Below are 21401 nucleotides of genomic sequence, written 5' to 3'. Positions count from 1 at the left end.
ATTTGCAAGAGGTCAGCTTGGAAGATTGTAAGGAAGTTCTCCAGCCCCACCACCACCACACTGAGCTTTCTCACTACAGAACATCTCTCAGAGCTGACACCCCACCAATGCCCCGATAGCCATGGCCACCAGCCCAGGTTGTTTCAAGCCCCCTCCAGCCTGGCCTTGGACACTCCCAGGGATGGGGCAGCCACAGCTTCTCTGGGCAACCTGTGCCAGGGCCTCCCCACCCTCACAGGGAAGAAATTCTTCCTATCTCATCTAAATCTCCCCTCTTTTAGTATTCCTTCATGACATACTCATCACACTTGTACATTTTCATCCCACGTGTGGGATCTCCATCCCTTGCCAAGTACTGACAGCTGAGGGATAGGGACAGACACGTGAGTTTTTCCTACTGGTTTCACAGAATTATTTCTGCTTTTCTTGCTCATTTTTAGAACAGAGATAGATTAATTCCCATAAAAATATTTCAGTTGTTATTCCCATGGTATTGTTTGCTCTCCCCTTTCTTTTTGTACTTTTCGTAGCAGTGAAAAAGGAATGAAGGAAAATAAATGACATCAGCCATTTTGAGAACAAAACTGAAAGTTTTCAGAAGTCTCTTTATTTAGGGGCTTTAGAGTGTTCATTACTTCCATGACATCAAAGTGGTTTTCTCTTGAGTAAGCAGTGAACTTTTAAACCATGGGACAGATGAAAAAAGCAAATTTCACAGAAAATAATCAAAAATTTGAAGTAATTTTTCCAAGTGAAAGTGTTTAAAAATTAAATCCATACAAATAAATTGAAGCACTTCTTAGCTGAACCTAAGATGGTTTAAAAGATACCAAAAAAGTGATGTTTGTACTGGCAGGAATGGCTGGAGGTCACATTGGCAACCTACTTCTCTCTTCCCCATTTCTGTGTTTGACACATTTATCAAAACACGTGGCCAATTTTAAATGAAGTGCAGGTCTAAAGGTCTGGAATTGGGAAGCACCATTGGGATGCTCCAGCACAGCTGCCCATGTCCTCTGCCAGGAGCTGCAGAGTGACCCTCTGGTGTTTAACCTTCAGTTCAGGTGGGATCTCAGGGAAAGGTTCTTCCCCCAGAGGGTGGTTGGCACTGACCAGGCTCCCCAGGGCAGTGGGCACAGCACCAAGGCTACCAGAGCTCCAGGAGCTCTGAGGGACGGGGGAGATTGTTGGGATGTCATGGGCAGGACCACGGGTTGGACTGATGGTCCTTGTGGGTCCCTCCCAGTTCAGGGAATTCTGTGATTCTATGAAATGTTTTTAATCCCACCTGCTGTCCTGAAGTGCTCTCAGGAAGACTCTCATGGGAAGCAGAAGCTCACTCCAGCCCAGCCCCTGCCCCATTCCCAGCCCCAGCATTCCATGAACATCTCCTCACACCTCAGTCTCCCTCAGGGAGAAACTACAAACAGGAACAATAATATCACCCCCAACAGCACCGAATAAAATAAATCCTGTGCTGGATGTCAGGTTTCTCTGGAGCAGTCCCCATTCCCTTCCCCATCAATCACCCACCCCACTGCCCGGCTCTCTCACTGTATAAAACAATTTATGATAATGTCCAAGTCAATACCTGCTTTAATGGTTCAGTGAACCAGGGAAAACACTGCACCAACTTCCCATCCTGGTGTGCCCTGCTGGCCCTCAGTCAGGGAGAAGGAACTGTCTGAATAGGAAATACAAGAGAATTCCTGTCATTCCCAGGTTTTTCCAGAGGTACAAAGTCTGACTGTTCCTCCCCACCTGCAAAGCCCCATCCATTGGGAGCAGTGTGGGACACTGCAGGACCCAGGGGTGCTCAGCACCCCACAGCAGCCAGGGCAGCACCCACTGAGGCCACATGTGCTTTCCTGCAGCAAATCCAAGTCTTGCTGCTCAGTTCCTGTGGCACAGCCCAGGCCAGGGCTGGCAGAGCAGACAAGGAGGTCCCAAGGTGGGCTCAGTGTCTCCAGGGGGACGGGCACAGGGACAAGCTCTGGCAGAGGAGGGCTCGTCCTGCTGGGCCCCATGTCTGAGGCTGCACTTGGTTCCTGCCAAACACCATAAGAAACCTCGTGGCTTCAGTGTTTCAATCAAATAAAACGTTTCATTCCACACGAGATTACTTTTCCCCCTTGGTTTTCGGGTCAGGTAACTGTCACCCTGCTCTCAGCACAGAAACATGAGGCAGTGTTTAGGAAGAAAAGTGCCACTTCAGAGCATCAAGGCCAGAAGCTCCCTGCTGCAAATGTCAGCACCCAGGGTTTAACGGGCTTTAAAAGTTGCTTCCATCAGTCTTCTGACTGAAATCCCATTTTTCCTGTACTTCACAAACTGCCAGGTTTCACACACCCCTTCTCCCATGCTGGCAGAGGGAGCACAGCTCTCCAGAGGGTCAGACAGGAGGAGGATTCTCCAGGAATGAGGGTGTGCTCTGAGCCCTGGAGGTGCTGAGGCCAAGCTCCCATGGCCCAGGGTGAGGATGAGGGAGGCCAAGAGCTGCCCCCACTGCTGTGGATGCTCCCCTGGAAAAACAGGGCCCTCTGCTCTGAGCTTTGTGTCTCAGAGCTGGAGAATCATCTCTGCTTTCCAGCTCATTTTCCATCACTCCTCGTGCTGCAGAGGAAGAGCAGATGCTGTCAGCCCTCTGCCTCTCCCCACCGTCACACTGCCCACAGATCAAGCAAGGTGAAGGTGTCAGCCACACCTGAAACATCTTTTTTTTTTTTTTTTTGTGAGAAGGGCTGCTCTGGGGTTGTGGGAATCTGCAGGTGTAACTTTTTTCAGATCCTGCACAAAACTCAGCTGGGCAGCTCTTACTAAAACGCCAAAGCTTCATCTGGTTTCCTCCCAGCTCAATCTCACCCCCAAGAATTCAGTGTCAGTGAGAACTGCATTTATAAACTCCAAATCCAGCTCCTCCCATCACCACCCTGGCTGGCTTCCATTCAGAGTTCAATGATGGAAAAATAAAATTCCTACTGACCTTGGGGGCTTTGGAGGAGACCTATTGATTAGTGACCTCTCCCAGGGACTGTCCCATTGACATCAGAAGTGCCAACTGTGCAGGAAAGTTTTATTCCATGTAAATAAGGCTGAGAGGATCGAGCCTGGTACCTTACAGACAGCACAGAGCATGACATGACTTGGCTGTTCAGCCAGAGGAAAGGCAGCTCTGGGGGGAACGTTTGCTCTCTGCAAACACACCAGGGGTGAGCCCTGGGACAGGAGAAGAATCCTGAGACAACAGTGCCTAAGAATGGGTAAATATAAGTTGGCCTTGGCTGAGCTTGGGCTGGAAGCACAGACATTTCCAGCCAGCTTGGCTCGGGAAAGCTTTTGGGAGCACAGATGGAAATGTGTGTTTGATCAGTTTATTGAGGGATGTGTCCCTCCAAGCACTGCAGAGCTACACCGAAGGAAGAACCACATCTCTACCTTCTACAGCACCACTGCACCCTAATGGTTCTCAGACATGGAAAGGAAGAAGGACAGGTCAGAGGGAAATGTCTGGGAAACACTTCTGGCCCAGCCTGCCCACACCCTCTGTGCCCTTTGGCCACCACTCCCCTCCAGCAGCATCTCAATATTGACATCTCCAGGTCTCAGCTGCTCCCCTCTCCTGATTCACCTGCAGCAGATGGTGCAAATGTCACCCCTTTTATTTTCTGGATGAATTCATATCACCCTGCCAAGATGCTAATTTTTGTTGTTGGTTGTACATTGTGTTAGCAGCCACCTTGGAACGGAGCAAAACTGCAGCCACAGACAGGTTAAGGTTGTAAAAAAATTATTAGTTATAGCAGGTTAAAGTTAATGAAGAGGTTTTAATAACTAGCTTTGTTTCAATTCCCTGGTTTTGCTTGTGGTTTGTTGGGCCTGTTTGCAGCAGCACATTTTGATGCTGCACATCCTCACAGAGGCAGTCCTTCTGATTCCGTTATCATTTTGTAAATCAAATCCTTGTCACAAATTTTCCAATGATGGTAAATAGATGCCTCCTTGCTCAGACTGCTCATGAGTTGAAGCAACCCCCTGACAGAGCAGCAGAAGAGCTCTCTGGGTTTCAGTGCTCCCCCCCAGAGCCCATCCTGAGGGCAGAGCAGGACAAGGGCCTGGCTCTCCTGGCCACTGACCCTTCTGTTCCAACACTCCAGATAGAGTTTCCCTCCTTGACAAGAGCTTTGCACTTTTGATTCATGCTTAATTTGTCAGCCACTCCAAACCCCCGAGTCCTTTCTGTCTTTCCCCCTCACCACTTCAAACTTCACATTGTTGCAGTTCAGCCTGGGCTTTTCAGAAACATCTCCATTTTTCCTTTTTATTTCAGTTCTGACCCCCACAGTTCCCATGATCCCCCCCTGCTCCGTGTCATCCGTATCTTTTATAAGATCTTCATCCTACAAATCACTAATTAAAATAGAGGAGAGACTGGAGAGCAAGGCATTTCCCTCTGGGACTCTCCCTGGAAAGGTTCTCCCAGATCTTCAGGCAAATTAATTTCTCAAGCAGCTCTTTGTGCATCTACACTGAGACACATCTCCCTGTCTTACCTGGAAATACAAGGTGTATTATAACTATTTGCTCTCCTCTTACCACCAGGTCAGTTAATTAGATTCATCTGACTCACTTTTGACCAATCCATAGTGGTTGTTCTGTTTTGATTTTAGTTGCCTCTTCCAAGAGTTCTGGATTGATTTTTTTTTTCATTATTAATTTCAGAGCCTTTCCAAGAACTCATTAGGCTTTTTAATCAATAATACGCTAGACTGTACTTTTATCTTTTATATTTAGGATCTATATTTGCATTTTGATAGTTCTGAGACCACCTCTGAGCTCAACAAGCTATTAAAAATAATTGTTCCTTGTTCCAAAATAGTTTTGATTAATTCTTTCTAATTCTAAGGAGAATTTCCTCAGATCCTGTGGCCTGACCTATACAGCAGATCCAAACAAACTCTTGTGTGTTTGTTCTCTGTTCTGGTCCTTATTCTACCCTCTGGTCAAAATTAACCATGTTATCAAGGCATTTTAAGTGCTTCTGTAAGCAGCCACTAGGTCCGTATTTCCTCTCTGATCTTATTTCCAACATATTTGTAGCACTATTTCTTTCTGCTTTTTACCTCACTTGCTAAACCAAACAACACTTTCTGCCTGAGGCTCTTGATTTTACCATTATGTGCCTGTGCTGTGCCTTCACCTTCAGTTCTTGTCAAGTGCTTTTGTACCACTTCAGATGTTCGTGTCCAAAGCAGCTCCTGGTTCTGCCCTGACGGTGTTTGCTCTATCCTGCCTCCCCTGGGGATGGAATGGATTCACCCAGAGGATGCTCAGCTGCTCTGTGTGTGTGCCTTCTCTCTCAGGACCTGCCCTTTCTAATCCCAAGGACCATCATCCCAAGGGATCCAACTCCCTGCCTCTGCTGTGGTCCCCTTCTCCAGAGCTTATCACACCTAAACTGCTGCCTCTGCTTCTTCCTTTCCTCCAGGAGCACCTCTGCCATTCCATAGTCAATGTCTCCCAGATTTCCCACCCATCTTCAGTTCTCCACCAATCCTTCCCGTGGCACAACGTGTCCCTGACTCCAGAGCTGCTCGAGTTCCCTCTGCCACCACCCGCAGGCCCTTTGCTTCTTAAACCTCTTCAATTCTCCAGGCAAGGGCATCCACAGCTCTTAGAATCAATCCAATCAGTGTGGAAAGAGAAAAACTAGGAGAAAGGTGTGAGGGGACATTCTGAAAGCCCCGAAGTGTGACACAGTATTTATTTCCCATGAGAAGTCAGTGACAGGCAGGTACTCCAGCACAGAGGACCTGTCGGGTTGGAGAGCAGTGAATATTTCCTCTCCTTCCCCCCCTGCTGGTGTGCTGAGATCCACAACCACAGTCGATAAAGAGAACTGGGAGCTTTCAGGTACTAATTCTGAATTACAAGCAATCGGTTGCTTTCCCAAGTCCTACAAATCCCCCAGCAAACCAAAGTGAACCTCCCAGACGTGGGGCTCCCAGGGATTTGCTGCTGTTGCCCTCTCACACTCTTTGATCACTTCCCCTGCCTGCCTGTCAAAGTCACAAGCAGTTCACTTTCTAAAGAACAATGTACATGAGAGGGATGAAGCAAAAAAAAGCACTTTGCAATTAAATATTTTAATAGACGTTCTGAAGATGGTTTTGAAAGGATTTAAAATTAATATTAACAATAGTATACATCAAGGGCCTCAGGCTGAACAATATCTATCACTTTGTCTGCTAAAGAATGAAGTGTAAAAATAATATCCTCTAATGTTTTATACCAGCACCCCTTTTGACTCTCCCAGAGGAGACATCTCAGAACTGCTGTGCACAGCAGCTCTCCAGCCTTCCTCCACTTCATCCCAAGCCCATGAGGGCTTTGGTGAGCCTCGCTGAAGCTTTGCATCTGCAGGTTGTCATCTCCTGGGATGTGCCTGGCACAGCCCTGCACCACCTGCCTTCAGGTGCAGAGACATCAGCCTCTGCCTCCTCCCTGCAGGGCATTCCCCACTCAACTGGGAGTTAATAACCTGGCAACTAAGGAACCAAAGACAAAGGGAGGACCAAAAGAATCCCAGTGCTGTACATCCCTCACCTTATGTGCTGCCTCTGGTCTGGGACCACCAGGAAGTTGGGATTTCCATTGTTCATTTTCATTGGATTTTAATGGAAAAGAGTTTCAGCAAGGCCCTGGAGGCCCTGCTTGATAACTCCAAACCTGGATTTATGGCTCCTCACTAGTGCTGAGTGTTACTCAGAAGCAGCCCCAGCGAGGCAGGGGGTGTTTTTCTGGGTGCAGATCTGCTGGCAGAGAGACAAGGTCTGGGGATGGAGTCAGAGCATCCACCTCAGTCCCTTCAACTCCTGCTTGGGCCCCCTCTTTCTGTGCTAATGAACTCAGACATCCCCTGACATGGCACAAGTGGCTAACAAGTTACAAACACGGTCTCACAGTTGATCAAAAATATCTGTTAAACACAGATACTCTTGGTATTAGAGATGACTAACAAAGTTTTCATAAGTATAAATAAACAGCTCTGTATACAGCCTCATTTACAATTTCCCTCTAATTTTGCTCTCTGTTTTGCTCCAGTTTAGGCAGATGTTCATTAAAACTTCTGTGGTAGAGCCACAGCTTCAGGAAAGGCCCATGCTGGCACAGGCACTGCCACCAGGACTCACACAACACTGCCCTGAACCACAACCCAGACCAAAACTCACCCAGGCTCCACACCTCGGGATGCTCTGCCTCGTGTGGAACACCCCCTCCCCACCAGATCATCCCCACATCTGAGACTCAGCAGACTCCGGGTAAGGAAACATTATTTCCATTACATTTGGCTTAAACCCACTGATTTATAATTAAGTTACTGATCCGTGCGTTGGTGTAAAATGACTCTACGACATAAGTGCAGCAATAACCCAGAACTGAATCTTTAAATAACAATTGTCAAGTGAGGAGATATATATAGAATATATCAAAACTAATAGTGTTCATCCATCTTTCAAAGCAAGTTAAATGGGCCTGTTTCTTCTGGAAAATCTGTGTTTGCTCATTGAATGTTTTATTTTCATTACATTTGAACCTTTCAGCAGAAATAAAATACACAATCAAAGTAGGATGGTTGTTTTGATCAGTTTTCAGGCATTTATACATTATGAGAAAAGAAAATGCATTAAGATTCACAGAGACATTTGTGCTGGTGACCACTGGGAAGAAGCAATATAAACCGAGGGGAACGTGTAATCAGGAATGACAGCTCAAGCACAGATCTTATTAAACAGATAGTGCAGAGCAGGCTTAGAAAGAAAGGAAGAAGTCCTGGCATTTGGGATATTTATAGGGAGTTTGGACAGGGAATTACAAACCAGCAGGAGGGAGCAAGCTGTTCGAGCCACGGGAGAGCAAACACGGTGGACCCTGAGCATTGTGACTCACTCCTGAAACGTCACCCGCAGCCTGCTCCCGGGGCAGCTGACCTGCAAATGTCACCCACAGCCTGCTCCCAGGGCAGCTGACCTGCAAATGTCACCCACAGCCTGCTCCCAGGGCAGCTGGCCTTGGAATCCAGAATATTCCTCCTTAAACAAGGCTCACAGGGGTATGGCTAGCTGTTCCTTGGATAAATCATGAAACACCAATTAAAATGCTGACCTTGCATTCACAGCTTGGAAGAGCTCGCTGTCTGGTGAAGTTGGGGTGAAACAGAGAATGTCTCACCCATCCCCAGTTGGAAGTCTGGGAGTGTGACCCCTGGCCCTGAGAACTGCAGCCCCTCAGCAGAGCCAAAGAGAGGAGCCACCCCCTCCTCAGCAATGCTCTATCTGACTGTTTTAAAGGTTCTGCCCAAAGCCAGGCACACCCATTGCCCTGGCACTGCTGTAAACCAGCCCCTTCCTCCAGCCCTGTCCAGACACAAATACAGAGGGTGTGCTCAGAGCCAACCAAGGGTCAGCAGTCACTGACACCGTAAATGTCTCAAGTGTGCCTGGATTTTCCCAGCACAGCTCTGGGGAACTGAGCACCCAGGTAACTCCCCTTCAACCTCAGCTGAGCTCAGACATTTTCAGACCAGACACACTTAGGATTGGTTTGAACAACTCGGGTGGGGCTCAGGCCACCCCCGGCCAGGCCACGGGAGCAATGCAGCAAATGGGAACAGCAACGAGCTGGGCATATAAAACTGCTTTGTGTCCCAGGCACAGCACCACTCAGATGCAAATATTCATCCAATTGAGTGTTTGTCCACATGGTTTCCTGTAGTTGTGAGCCAGGGCCATTTGTTCACAGAGCTTCAAATATCCAGAGAGGAAGAAAAAGCACCTCTCTCGTTCTTCACCCACAGACACACTTAGTGTAAGAGAACCTGAGCAGTCAAACTGAATCCAACAGTGATATCCCAAATTCTGGAAGGAATTAACTCCTTTAAAATACAGAGAATACATCTGAGGGTGACCATTCCTGGGTAATGTTCAACTGCTCATCCCACCACTGGGGTGAATAAATATTTTGAATAAATAGTTTTGAATAAATAGTTCAGAGACTTACCTGTCTTTCAGAACAGTGGAAACTTCGGGTCATCACTGGCAGCAGGAGACCTGAAAGGTAAACAGATTTGGTTGTTCATAAAGCACATTAAACCTATTTTCCATGAGGAATTCCACAGGAAACTGAACTGTTCTCTGTCAGAGCTTCCTGCACACTGCTTGGCATCATCTGCAAACCACTCCATTCTCACCAGCCCTGGGTCAGACAGGAACACAGCCAGGAGAGTTTGAAGAAGTGTTGCTCCTAAAGCAATTACTTATCTTAAATACTTCCAAGCCTTTGTGAACAGATGTAACCTCATAAAGAACCCTTCATCCTCAAGTTTCTCAGCTCACTGTATCTTCACATTCATTGCTGATGCTCCCACATTTCCTTCTGGATCCTTTAAAGACATCTCATTTATCTTTATTGGATTTCCTTTCACTTGGCTTTAAAGTTAAGCCATGCAGGAGAAGTTAAGCTGTAGCAGAGGAAAAGTAATCAGTGCATAAAGTCTGAATCTTAACAAAGGGTGTCCCAGCTTGCTGAAAATGCAGAAGATTGTGAAGAAAAATGTGCTGAAGAGGCTGCCTCGAACAGGGTGGTGTCACTGTGGGTGCTGTCACAGTGAAAGAGTTGGGAGGACTCACTGCACTTCAGGAACCTGGCTCTTAAACACCTGAAGTTCCCAAGTTGTGCCAAATGCCCAGGACTGGCACCAACACATAAAGTAGAAAATGAGGAGAACACAGGAGTGTTGGTTCTGAAGCACCAGAACTGCAGCAGGAGCCATGGCCACGGGCTGACTGTTGGGCATCAAAAGACCAGAGGTGAGGTCAGGGCTGGGAGAGCAAACACATAGAATCCCAACAGGGATTTATTAAACAAAATTGTCATTAGCAAATGCTCGTAAGCACATCTGGAGGCCAAAGGAAAAGGCCTCACTGAGCTGGGCACTTCAGAAACACAATGTTGGCTTTATGTATTTAATACAGCACATAGGGAAGGGATCATTATCCAGCTCTTGGAATCACAGCATGCATGTACACTAATTTAGAATAAATCATGAGTAAAGAAGACAAAGGCAGCCCCTCTCCTCCCTGGGCAATAAACAACACAATACTGGACTTGTAATCGATACTGATAAGCACAAATACATTATTTTGATTAATGGTCAGGTGCCTTTGTTGTTAAATAATTTTAAAGTTTAATACTGGGGGGAATTAATCTAGTAAAGCCATTAATCAGAACACGAGAAAGACAAAAAAAAAATTACTGAATGGTTTAATACAATAAACTACCCTGAAATGGCCAACATAAGGACAACATCCAAACAAAAAGGTGATGTCCAAATGTCCCTTGTTATTCTAGTGCATATCCAAATATGTCACATGGCCCTGGGTGATTTGCCAGCTGGTTAACTTGCTGTCACTGAGTCACTGAAGACAGAGGCAAAATGCAATTGTGGAATGCTTGGGTTTCATTTCCTCTGGATGGTTTCAGCAGCCACGGGACCCTTCCCAGACTCCAGATTCCCTCCCAGACACACACCCATGGCTCATGTCCTGCAATCAACACCTGTAGGTTTTCAGGGGACACCATGAAACATGGTTGTTCGTGCATGTGAGCACAAGACTTTGGTCAGTCTGAGGCTACAGAGCTTTAGGGGATCGAATGCATAGAAAAAAAGTAAAGCCCTTTTTCACCATCACTCTTCTCTCATGCTTTTCCTCTATTGCCATGCCCCATATAATTTTGGACACAGCCCTACAACAAGATTCACCTTTGAGTCATCATGCAGCTCAGCTGAGTGCTCTCTGCAGACATGGCACAGACACCGCCCCAGCCAAGTGCACAAAGCAGGTTCAACCCTACGAGAAGTCCTTGTAGGAATAACACAAACTGACTGGCCCAGAGACTCCCCCCTGCCCCAGCTGAGCGGACTGGCTGAGCCCCACCAAGGATCAATATTGCTGGTGCATCCCCGCTGCCGGCACAGGCGGGATCTGCGGCGCCGGGAAATCACCCCCGCTTTGCATTTTGATCTGCAAGCGAGCTGCAGAGCACGGCTCCCCCCTGCCACTCGCACTGCTGGAGCAGATCCATCACAGCACCAACTGGTGAGTGCTGGTTGCTCCCCCTCTCCCTCCTCTGTAAATCTCTCCGCTGAATTATGGGAGGCTTCACATTTAAGAGAGCCAATTAGAAAATATGGATGCTCAAGGTATACCCGTGCTGCTTACCTAAAATTGATTAAAGACTGGAGCAAATAACTCCTCCATCACCTGTCCCAAGGGTGCAAATACAGACACTGCCAAATGTTTGGTTTTACTTCTACCACTACATTAAAACAGCACAGCTCATAAACAGCACTTTGGGGAATACGGGCTCGGCTGCAGGGCTTTGAATCTGCCATGATATACTGACATTATTGGAAGTTTATCTTTATTGAGCTTCAAACATGATATGGTAAAAGGAAAAAAAAAGTAGTAAAACTTCCATGAAATGAGTTACAGATGCAGCTGCTTTAACAGAGACTGCAAAATCCTGCAGTTATTCCACACGCTGCTGTTCAGAGTGTGCTTCAACCTGCGCTCCTGCACTCCAAGGAACAGAGGGAATGGGGCACAACTCAAGAGGAGACATCCCCCAAGGAGACATGTCATCATCCTGCATCATAGCGTCTTTTTGGCTGGTCTCCATCATGACTCACATTTTAGCAGCTCTTTTGGTGCCATTACAACTTCTGGAGTCTCCTGATCTCAGTGGCACCGTGTCAGAACAGCTGCAATAACTCCCTGCAATGACAGTGGAACTGGGTGTGACTGACTGCAGGGAGAGTCTGGCCATGGGTTCCTTTTCCAATTATTTCTCTAATCCACCTGTGATCTGTTTGTGAGCATGAATCCATCCCATACTATACACACCTGCAATTTCTTATCACTGAGACTGGACTCTGTTGCCACAGTTTCAATTTACACTTCAATATCACAAGAGATGGAGGATGTGTCTTGCCCTGACCAGCATCTCAATGTTCTGGATTACAAAACTGCCTCCCCAGAACTGAAGAACTCACTTATGGTGCCCTGGTTTCATATAGAACTGGATAAGGAAGAGATATTTTGAATCACTGATCATTCCAAGAAGTGTTATAAGGGGGGGGGGGGGACAGCCTGACTAAAATAAATGTTAACACACTGATGAATCAAAAAGTTCAGATGTCTGGTTTAGGCTAAATATATCTATTTTTTTTCTCTTGGCAATTTTCAATCTTACACTTATCAATGTGACACTGAATGTTCTCAGAAGAAAATGGCAAATAAAAAAATTCTGAATGAAACATCAATAAATCAAGCAAAATAATACAGTTTTAAAGCCTCCATCTGCTGTATAACTCACAATTAATGTGTTTTCAAATTGTGCTGGGATTAAATTTATATTTCTATTGAGAAAATCTTGTGCAAAAATGTTCTCCACTCTCAAATTGAAATATTAGAACAAGTGCTAATAACAAGTTCTCCTCCAATCCTAATTTCTAACAGCCCCCTTGAAATTAATTTTTATTTCTTGATATCCTTAAGAATTTCACTTCCACACATTTAAATTGGTGAAAAGAAGATCCTTGAACACAATCTTGCCCCACAGTGAGGGACACAGAGGAAATAGGTCCCACCAGGAAATCTCTATTTCTGCTTCAAAACCATATTTTACTTTTCACCCAACATATTTTAAAATTGCAGGTTTTCACCAAGGCCTTGGCTCTCCAGCCATATTTCCCATGGGATGGGAAGAACCTGGAAAGATCATCCCCAGACCAAAGCCAGGTAAGCTGTGACAGCCTTGGTCTGCAGCAGCCTGTGGAAAGAGCACAGGGAATTCTGGATAATGGGAGAAGCTTCAGCCAAGGACACAGTTACTGTCCAGGCCGTGTGACCACATCCCACAGGGTGCAGTAAAGTCACACTCATTGTGTGGGGTTGGTTTGTTCTGGAATCCAGAGTTCCTCTGACTGCCTTAAACTCACCTGGCTCAGATGCCATGCCCAGATTCCAGGGTGAATATCAGATATTACCCCCTGTTTGATGGACATTAAAGAACCAGCATTAAAATTGCTTTGAAAATGAAATGCAGCAATGCCAGGAGGCAAATGAACCTCTCGGCCACTCCTGAGTTAATCTGGGCTTTCACAACACCATTTAAGCTGTCTGGGGGAAATAATTGAGTGGAAATCTGTTTAAAGTACTGCACTTTGATTTTATCTAGGAATACAGATAATCAATCTCTGGGCTGAAAGCTGTGGATTACAAAATGTACCAGAGCAAATGGGAATTTTATTGGCTCAGAAATAAACATGAAGGGGCAAGCACAGAGATGACCTTGTGGTGGATGGATGGCAGGGGGGAGGCAAGGCAGCCAGCCCTGCTCTTCAATCATCCCCTGCACCTTCTCAAGGAGCAACCCCAGCTGCTAAAATGGGAACCAGCCCCCACAGGGCTGAGCTTAGGAACTACCTGTGCTTTGGACAACACAGTGGGTCTCTTGGGGTGTCCTGTGTGCTGGACTTTGATGGCCCTTGGGGGTCCCTTCCCACTCAGAAGATTCTGTGGTTCTGACCCCTGAGCTGGGAGCTGTTTTCCACTGCAGAGCTGATGCCCTGTGCCCCCTTTCCTGCCTCCCACCCTCCCCAGGGGCTGGTTCCAACCCCCCCTGCAGCCAGAAGGTGCCCGTGGCAGGCACAGACAAACCAGGGATGGTTCCCCTGGAACAAGGGGCTCCAGGAGAGCTCCTTCCATCCCGTGCAATGAACTCCCCTGTACACACACTGCAGCACGTGAGACACTGTTTGTGAGCTTCAATATTCAAGTCTGTCGAACACTAAAAAGGCTTTTGAAAATCTTTCCCCTCCTCAAAAAATTTCTAAGCCACATTGGGTTTTTTTGTGAAATAGCTTTTTCCTCCCTTTTCAGTGTAATACAATATGTTATTCAAGAGCCAGAGAGTTGTCAGTTTTTATGTTATGATAATCTTCTCAAGCATCCAATTCTATTCTGCTTCTTCCCTTCGTGCTGTCACTCACATTCCTGCCTGTCACAAAAGAAAATGGCTGAATACATTAATTACAACTTGTTAGTCCTCCATATAGTTAATGCTATTGAGGAAATCAAATCACTTGGAAAATAGCTAAAGAGAAACAGTTGCTGGTATTGCAGAATCTTTATGTGTCTCACTTCAAAGCTGGAGCTTTGCAAGACAACAAAAATGATTATTATAGAGAATGAAAAAATCAAATACAACTTGATCCTCTACCCTTGGACTGTTTTCTGAATGCATTACAATATATGTTTTCTATCCTGGCAAGAGCAGTTGAACACTTTTCACATATTACCTTCTTTTATGGTCTAATCACAAATACCAGTTCAGAAATTACAGCATAAAAACTTTCTGCAGCTAGGAAGAGATCCAAGTCCCCACTCACACAAACATCCCAGACAACAGTGATGGCTCCATCAATGTGAATAAAAGATAATTCTGTTGGGTCTGAGAAGACAAACAAGTTGCCCTGGGATTAGTGAGGGGAGGTATTGCCGTTGCAACCCCCAGGAAGGCTCCTCAGCCTGACTCCTGTGGCTCTGTGCAGGGCTAGAGCTGCATTTGTCACTGGAAAACTAATTTGAGTTAAACATACACATAACTTATCTTAAAAATGAAGAATTATTTTCTAATCTGAGACTTTACAATATGGGGATCCTTGTTCAGCACAAAGTCCTGACAGCCCATCAGGTGTCCATGGGAGTGAAAACTAGCCAAGACCAAGTTTTCCATGTGGCCCACCCAGGGAAGCAGCTCTGCAGAAAGTCCTACCAGAACATCTGTGAAGGCTGTGCCGGTAATGAAATGTGATTGCACTGAACGAAGAAAACATCATTGGGATTGTGCAAGAGCCTCACACACAGAAGAGAAAAATGCTGCCCAAATCTAAGCTCTGTTCTCTTTCTACCTGAAGAACATTTAATTAGTCTTATGTTAGAATGAATAACTACTTTACATATATTAAATCACTGTAATAATGGGAAAAGGTGATAAAATTTTCCAACTTTGAAGAAGTTTTCTGAGCAGCAAGACAAAAATAAAAACACCTTCGGATGACACTGATCTTGTTCCCCAGTGCCAGCCCCAGCTCAAACTCCTCTCTGGGGTGGCAAAGTGGGAGGAGTGGGCCCAGATCAAGTTGTGCTATTTGCACAACAATACCTGGCTGGCAGAGACCTGGCACAGCTGAAGCTGCCCCAGCAGGAACTGCCAGAGCTTGTCTGAGCTGGGAGAAGCCACAGCTCTTTAAGTGTCCAGAGGCTCTGAAGGCATCTGCTCCAGAAGGCTCCCCCTGGCTGGGAGAGATGTCAGACACACACAGACCCTTCACCTTGCCCAGGTTTACATCTCTCCCTGTGCCCCGAGGCCATTGTGAGAACATCGGGGCCCAGGCACAGCACTGCCATGGGCTGGGGTCCCTTGCTCCCCAGGGAAGCTGTGGCTGCCCCAGCCCTGGGAGTGTCCAAGGCCAGGCTGGACGGGGCTTGGAGCAACCTGGGCTAGTGGAAGGTGTCCCTGCCCATGGCAGGGGGTGGCACTGGATGGGCTTTAAGGTCCCTTCCCACCCAAACCAGTTTATGGTTCCCTGGCTATGGGTGTGCTGAGCTGAGACTGGTGGAGCTGGTGCCAGGGCAGATGCTGTGCCCCAAGTGCCCCACACAGCCAGGGTGAGCCTTGGCCTCACTCACGCAGCTTTTTGGGTATTTGCTGCAGATGGACATCCTCAGAGCAGCCCCTGGCACTGAGCTGCCACAGCAGTGAGGGGACAGTCACACTGTCACACACCAAAGTGTCCTTTAGGTGAAACTGCTCTCCCGTCAGCTCCCCAGCCACAGCACTGCTATACTTGGACTCCCCACCTTCTTCCTCACTCCTGTTTCTATTAAAGCACAGCCACCTCAGGATGATGAGAAACAAAAGCAGAATAACAATGAAGTGGAAGCAAACAGCTTCCCAGATTCCTGCTAGATCCAGGGGGGCCTTCAGACTGATAATATTATGGAAAGAACAAAGGCACAACTGGCTTCAGAGCTGAAAGTCTTTACTGAATAACTTAGAAGCCAGGAACTTGCCAAAAGTCACCTGACAGGTCAATGACACAGCTGAGGAAAGCCCTCAGCTCCTTGGTGAGAAAAGTTAACAAACTTATAGTAGGTTAACTGTATCCCAGGCCAGATTCATTGGAAACATTGGCAGCAGCAAGAATTAAACAACTCCATGACTAGAGTCCAACCCTTCCCCGTGCTCAGGAGGGCTGTTCTGGGTGAACAGGACAGGGAAATCACTGGCTAAACTGGCACCAAAATGTATTGCCCAATTTAACGGAGCAGATGTCAAATAGCCATTAGCATTACAATGATTAGTAAACTGAAATTATGTCTTATGGGTTTACTGCCTTAGATTAAGCATTAACCTGCCTTAATTAAATTGCATCTCAGTAATTGATTTCACAGTGCTGAACTGTAAATAACAAATTGCAGATGATCTGGGTTTTTATCTGGCAAGATAATGTAAATCAGCCTTAACACATTGCATTACCTCCTTGTCTCCATCCCTCCTACAAGCCTTGTTCCCTCTGCTGCTTTTACCTCCACACACAACCTGCTCTGACTTTACACGTACATTTAATCACTGCTGCTTTCTCCTCCTGAGCTGCTGACAGAGCTGGGTATTTGTAGGGTAGGCAGTACTCAGTGTCTGATCACTGTATCTGATGTCTTCTCCTCCCCCTGTAAATCCCCTGGGTGTGCAGACCCTCAGCTCTTTGGTCACTCACACAAACGGCTCCCACGGCTGTGGAGGGACCCAGAGTGCACAGTGGGGTGGGACTGGGGCAGTGAACAGCCCTGGCAAAGCAATCCTTAATAACATGGGCTTCTCCCAGCTCTTCCTGCACTGGGCAACAACTATTCAAATAGAATAACAATTATACCAGTTTTGTTTGCTTTTGACTACACTGTTCAATATCCAATATGTTCAATGGGAGCAATCAATGGGAGCAATCAATGTGATCCATTCACTGACCTGATGCACAGCCAAGTTCTTCCCTAAATAAGGCACTGACAACCCTGGTGTCAATTATAGCCTTTGAAAATAAGGATCAAGAGCAAAACCAGAAGCTTGGGGCAGGAGGGCAGGGAAGGAGGAGAGTGAGCTGCTCTCAGTTCAGGCTGCAAAGCTGAACAGGGGAGACCAAAAAACCACGCACCTTCAATCAGCACCAAAACAGGACATGAGGGTGGAAAGGGAGCAAATTGGAAAGGAAAAACAAGAAGAGGTAAAGAGCTATGATGAGAAAGGGGTCTTGGGAAGCTGGAGAACAAACAGGAACTAAAGTAATAGTACAGCTGCTGAATGTGGAGGTGGGAAAGCAGCTCTACACTAAGGGCCCTGAGGAGCTGCCACTGTCACTTGATGGTGATCCAAAGGATGATCATAAGGACAAGTGGATCAGGGAAAGAAGGAAATTAAAAGCTCTGGCATGGTGTATGCAGCACATCAGAGGTTGGTGTGGGGGTTGCACAGACCCCCCAGGCTCACCCTGCCTGCAGCCCTGCCCTGCTTTGGGCACTCTGGTGCCCATGGGCTGCAGGCACTGCACTGCTGGTGAACTTGGCCATGGCTGAGCTTGAAATTCAGTGACTAGAACCAATTTTAATAACACTTTAGGTTAGAATTAAAAAAATGGTGAAAAGCCATAAACCACCAGGTAAACATTAAGTGCCTTGTACAGCTTTTTTCCCAGAGCAGCCATTAACCAGCAAGGCCCCTGAGCCCCAGGGGCACCATATTCTTCCTTGCAAGGGCTCTGTATTTCCCCTGAGCTTCCTTTTTGCCCTCCAGAGAAGCTGTCAGTCCTAGTACAGCTCAGTGCCACCCACAACAGCAGGTTGAAAAATTGCTTAAGACACATTTTTATACTGCCCACGTTGGTGCTGCCACCTGCCAGGAGTATCTGTGTTACCCATCAGGCAAAGGAACTCTCCACACCTACCAAACCCTTTTGCCAAAGCAGCTTATGGTGAAGTGCAAGCTCAGAGATGGACTGGGCAGGGGGAAACTCTCCCCAGGACACACAGCTTAGTTGGAAGGATTGTGGCATTTTGAAAAATCACATACGCCTACATTTAACATGCACCTCGTGTCCCTGAGGTTTATTTCTGATAAAGGTACTCCTGTAATGAGCAGTGTGAGGCAGCCTCAGCAAAAGGCAAAGCTATCAGAACTCCCTAAAACCCCTGTGATAGCCCAGGCAAGCGCTGACTGCATCCATCTAGAATATGAGCTTAGAACAACACACTAATTATTCATGGGCTATTAGTGTTCCTTTTCCTTGCAGCACAAGACACAAAGAAAGCCTCAGAATCCCATTTTTCTTCACTTGCAAATAGCAGGAGCAGAATGGAGCAAATTATTCCAAAAAGCACCTCCGTGGAAGTGACAGCACCCACAAAACCCCATTAACAGACCCCCAAACCACATGTTCCTCATAACACATGAACAGCAAAACCCACCTCCTGCCACAGCCTGTTAAGGAAAGCAAGGCAATGTTTTCATTCTTCCCCCCCCCCTTAAATGATTTACAGCTGCATCATTCCAAATCTTTCCACTGTGTTTGCTCTTGAGCTTGCACTGAATTCCTCAGTGTCACATTTTCAGCAGCTGGTTATCACACACCACTGTAACGATTCACAATCAGGAGATAAAACACGGGAACAGCAAGGGGAAGGGCAGAACAGTCCAAGAAGGTGCTGCAGGAATCCCACCACTGCAAAGCAGAACGTGGCACCAAGCCCTGCTGCCTGGGCTCCACAGGGGTTTTTGGGTTTAGGCATATGAGTTACATCATAGTAGTAGAGTTGGTCAGCAGTTGTTTTAATCATGACTGCTGGGGGGGAAAAGCCCAACACCTGGAACATCACCAAGTTCCCCCTTCCTCCAGCTGTGCAGTGGAACCCAGAGACTGATGTTTCCCCTTACTTCAGGTGGTTTGATACCCACTGAGGCTCCCAAAGAAGCCAGAGCTTTCCAGAGACTGACTGCTCTCCCAGTGGCAAACAGTAACAACCAGACTACATTAAATTTTACTGACAGCAATTCTTCTAAGATATCCACTAAAATGCACACCTGTTACCACCTGTTAGCAGGGGCTGTCCCCAGGTCACCCGTGCAGGCAGTGGCCAGGACAGCAGGAGGCACAGCAGCCCAGGGCAGGAGGGCTGAAGTGGGTAAGGAAAGACAGGCACCACGGAGAAGCTAAAATATCATTCCCTGTGCCTGCTGACACTGCTCCTGTGCATCAGACTCCATCAAAACCTGACAGGTGACACCTCTACTGGATTTCCTGAAAATCAGCAGCTGTAGAACAAGGCAGCTGCTCCCACCAGCACGCAGGAGAGCCACGAGATAAAAGCCAGACACAGATGGATGAGAAAAAACACTTGCAGATACTCAGAGGTTCTGAACACCAGTGCCAGCAGGAGGGATCAGAGCTGTGCTGCAGAGCTGCCAACAGCAGCCAGGGGGGCAGAGACCCCAGAGCCCCAGGGCTGAGCCCACACTCCAACCCCTGAGAACCCAGCTGAGCACAATGCTCGGGGTTTTCAAAGCACAAACCCAATTACTGTTTTCTATTGAATTATACAAAGGCACAGGTCTATCCAGCTGAAGACAAACCATCCCTTATTAAATTGCCCCAAGATTAATTGCCATTGCAGAAGCGTGGACTTCCTCCAGCTTCAGAAGTACAATGAGTGTCTCATCCTGCAGGAAATGAGGATGAACTGAGTAGAAAGAACCCAACTTCTTAGGTTATACCACGTACTCCATCCAACACTGCAGCGTGGGGCAGGAGGTGCTGAGGAAATTAGGGAAGGGAAGCAGCTCCACATGTTGGTCACTGACTGAGACCTGTCCTGCATGAGGGCTGCAGCATTGGCTGGTGGCTCACAGGGAAACTCTCCCTGGGGCAGTGACTGGAGCAGTCTGTCACACTACCACAATCTTAGGAAAGATCAGGTGCTATTCTCCCTCCTGTGCTGCCCTTTTGTTCCCAAACTATTGGTCAAATGGCAGAGAGGGCTGTTGAACACCCTCTCTGTGCTACCTGCACCTCAAACAGAATTTCCCTCAAAAATGCTAAGCAGGCTTCCCAAGCAACTCAATGACCCATTCCTTGCCCACCACTGCACATTCCCTCCCACCAGCATCCTTCCACCCCACAGAGATGTGGGGACAAGGAGAGGACTGAGCCCTCTCTCCAGTGCCAGCACTGTGGTCAGACAGCTGTTGGGAGGGTGATAAGGTCAGCAGGATGCAGGGTGAGAACACACTGTGATCTTTGCTCTTCCAATGAAGTACAGAGACAGCCTAAATGTGCCTCAGTGTATGGCTGCTCTCCCAGCAGGAGACTCACAGTGTTGAAAACCCAACAGAGAAATGGCCCTGGTACACTGAGATCATACCCTGCAATGAGACACTTCCTTCCACTAGGTCACTGATGATTAGCAGATTCTGTCCTGCTGGTTATTTCTAGGATGCTTCTCCAGGATCCTCCCCTCAATCCCTTTCCTATATTTGCAATGGAATCAGAACCCACCCCTGGGCCCCCCATGCCCAGTGACTGTGCACACCTTGCTCAGTGGTGGCACATCACCCCCTGGAATTAGTCCCTTTGCACCACAAAGGGACATGCAAAGTGATGTTTTAACAGACTTTCATTGCCCAATGTCCATGCTCATAAAATATTCAAACATCACTTCCCTGAGCTGGTGCTGCAGGAAGACAACAGCCTGTGCACAAAGAGGATCCTGGTGCCCCACTCGGTCACTGCCCATCAGAAACACCAGGCTCAGCTCCCCTTGGGCACTGAGGGACTGCAATTTCCTCTCTTACGTCAAAGAACTCAGATTTTGGCCCCTGTTCTCAGTGGTGGAAGTTCCAGAGGTGCAGAGCAGCAGGGAGGGCACTGCCTCAGCTCCCCCGAGGGCCCATGGAACTTGGAGCTTTCATTACTCTGAGGTGGCAGGGCCTGGCTGTTTGTGCTCCTGCTCACTCCTCTGAGCAATTCAGCCTCCTCCCTGCACATGTCTCTGTCATTTGACATTTCCCAGCTGAGCACGTGCTCATCACACAGCTCTGTGGTGTTTGTTCTGCTCTGAACTCCAGGGTGGTTGTATTTCAGCCCACAATACAAATGTCTTGTCCTTTCTAATGAGTAAACATCAAATACAGCTTGCAGCACAAACAAGGGCTGATCCTCAGGTGCTGGGGGG

At 47.2% G+C, this 21401-nt stretch overlaps 1 long non-coding RNA gene across 1 annotated transcript in view; it reads right to left on the bottom strand.

The window, feature by feature from the left end:
- The window catches only part of LOC108503254, a 49267-nt gene that overhangs the window by 11695 nt on the left and 16171 nt on the right, over positions 1-21401 (bottom strand). Inside the window, exons 2-3 of the long non-coding RNA XR_001876777.1 lie at positions 9058-9107; positions 1592-1684 (exon numbers count right to left, since the gene is read on the bottom strand). This is a non-coding gene — a long non-coding RNA (uncharacterized LOC108503254). The remainder of the gene's footprint in view (positions 1-1591; positions 1685-9057; positions 9108-21401) is intronic.

The sequence above is a fragment of the Lepidothrix coronata genome, unplaced genomic scaffold, assembly GCF_001604755.1.
Source record: "Lepidothrix coronata isolate B3197 unplaced genomic scaffold, Lepidothrix_coronata-1.0 Scaffold134, whole genome shotgun sequence".
NCBI classification, from domain to species: domain Eukaryota; kingdom Metazoa; phylum Chordata; class Aves; order Passeriformes; family Pipridae; genus Lepidothrix; species Lepidothrix coronata.
Note: the sequence above shows the minus strand (reverse complement) of the source record. Positions and strands in the feature narration are given on the sequence as shown.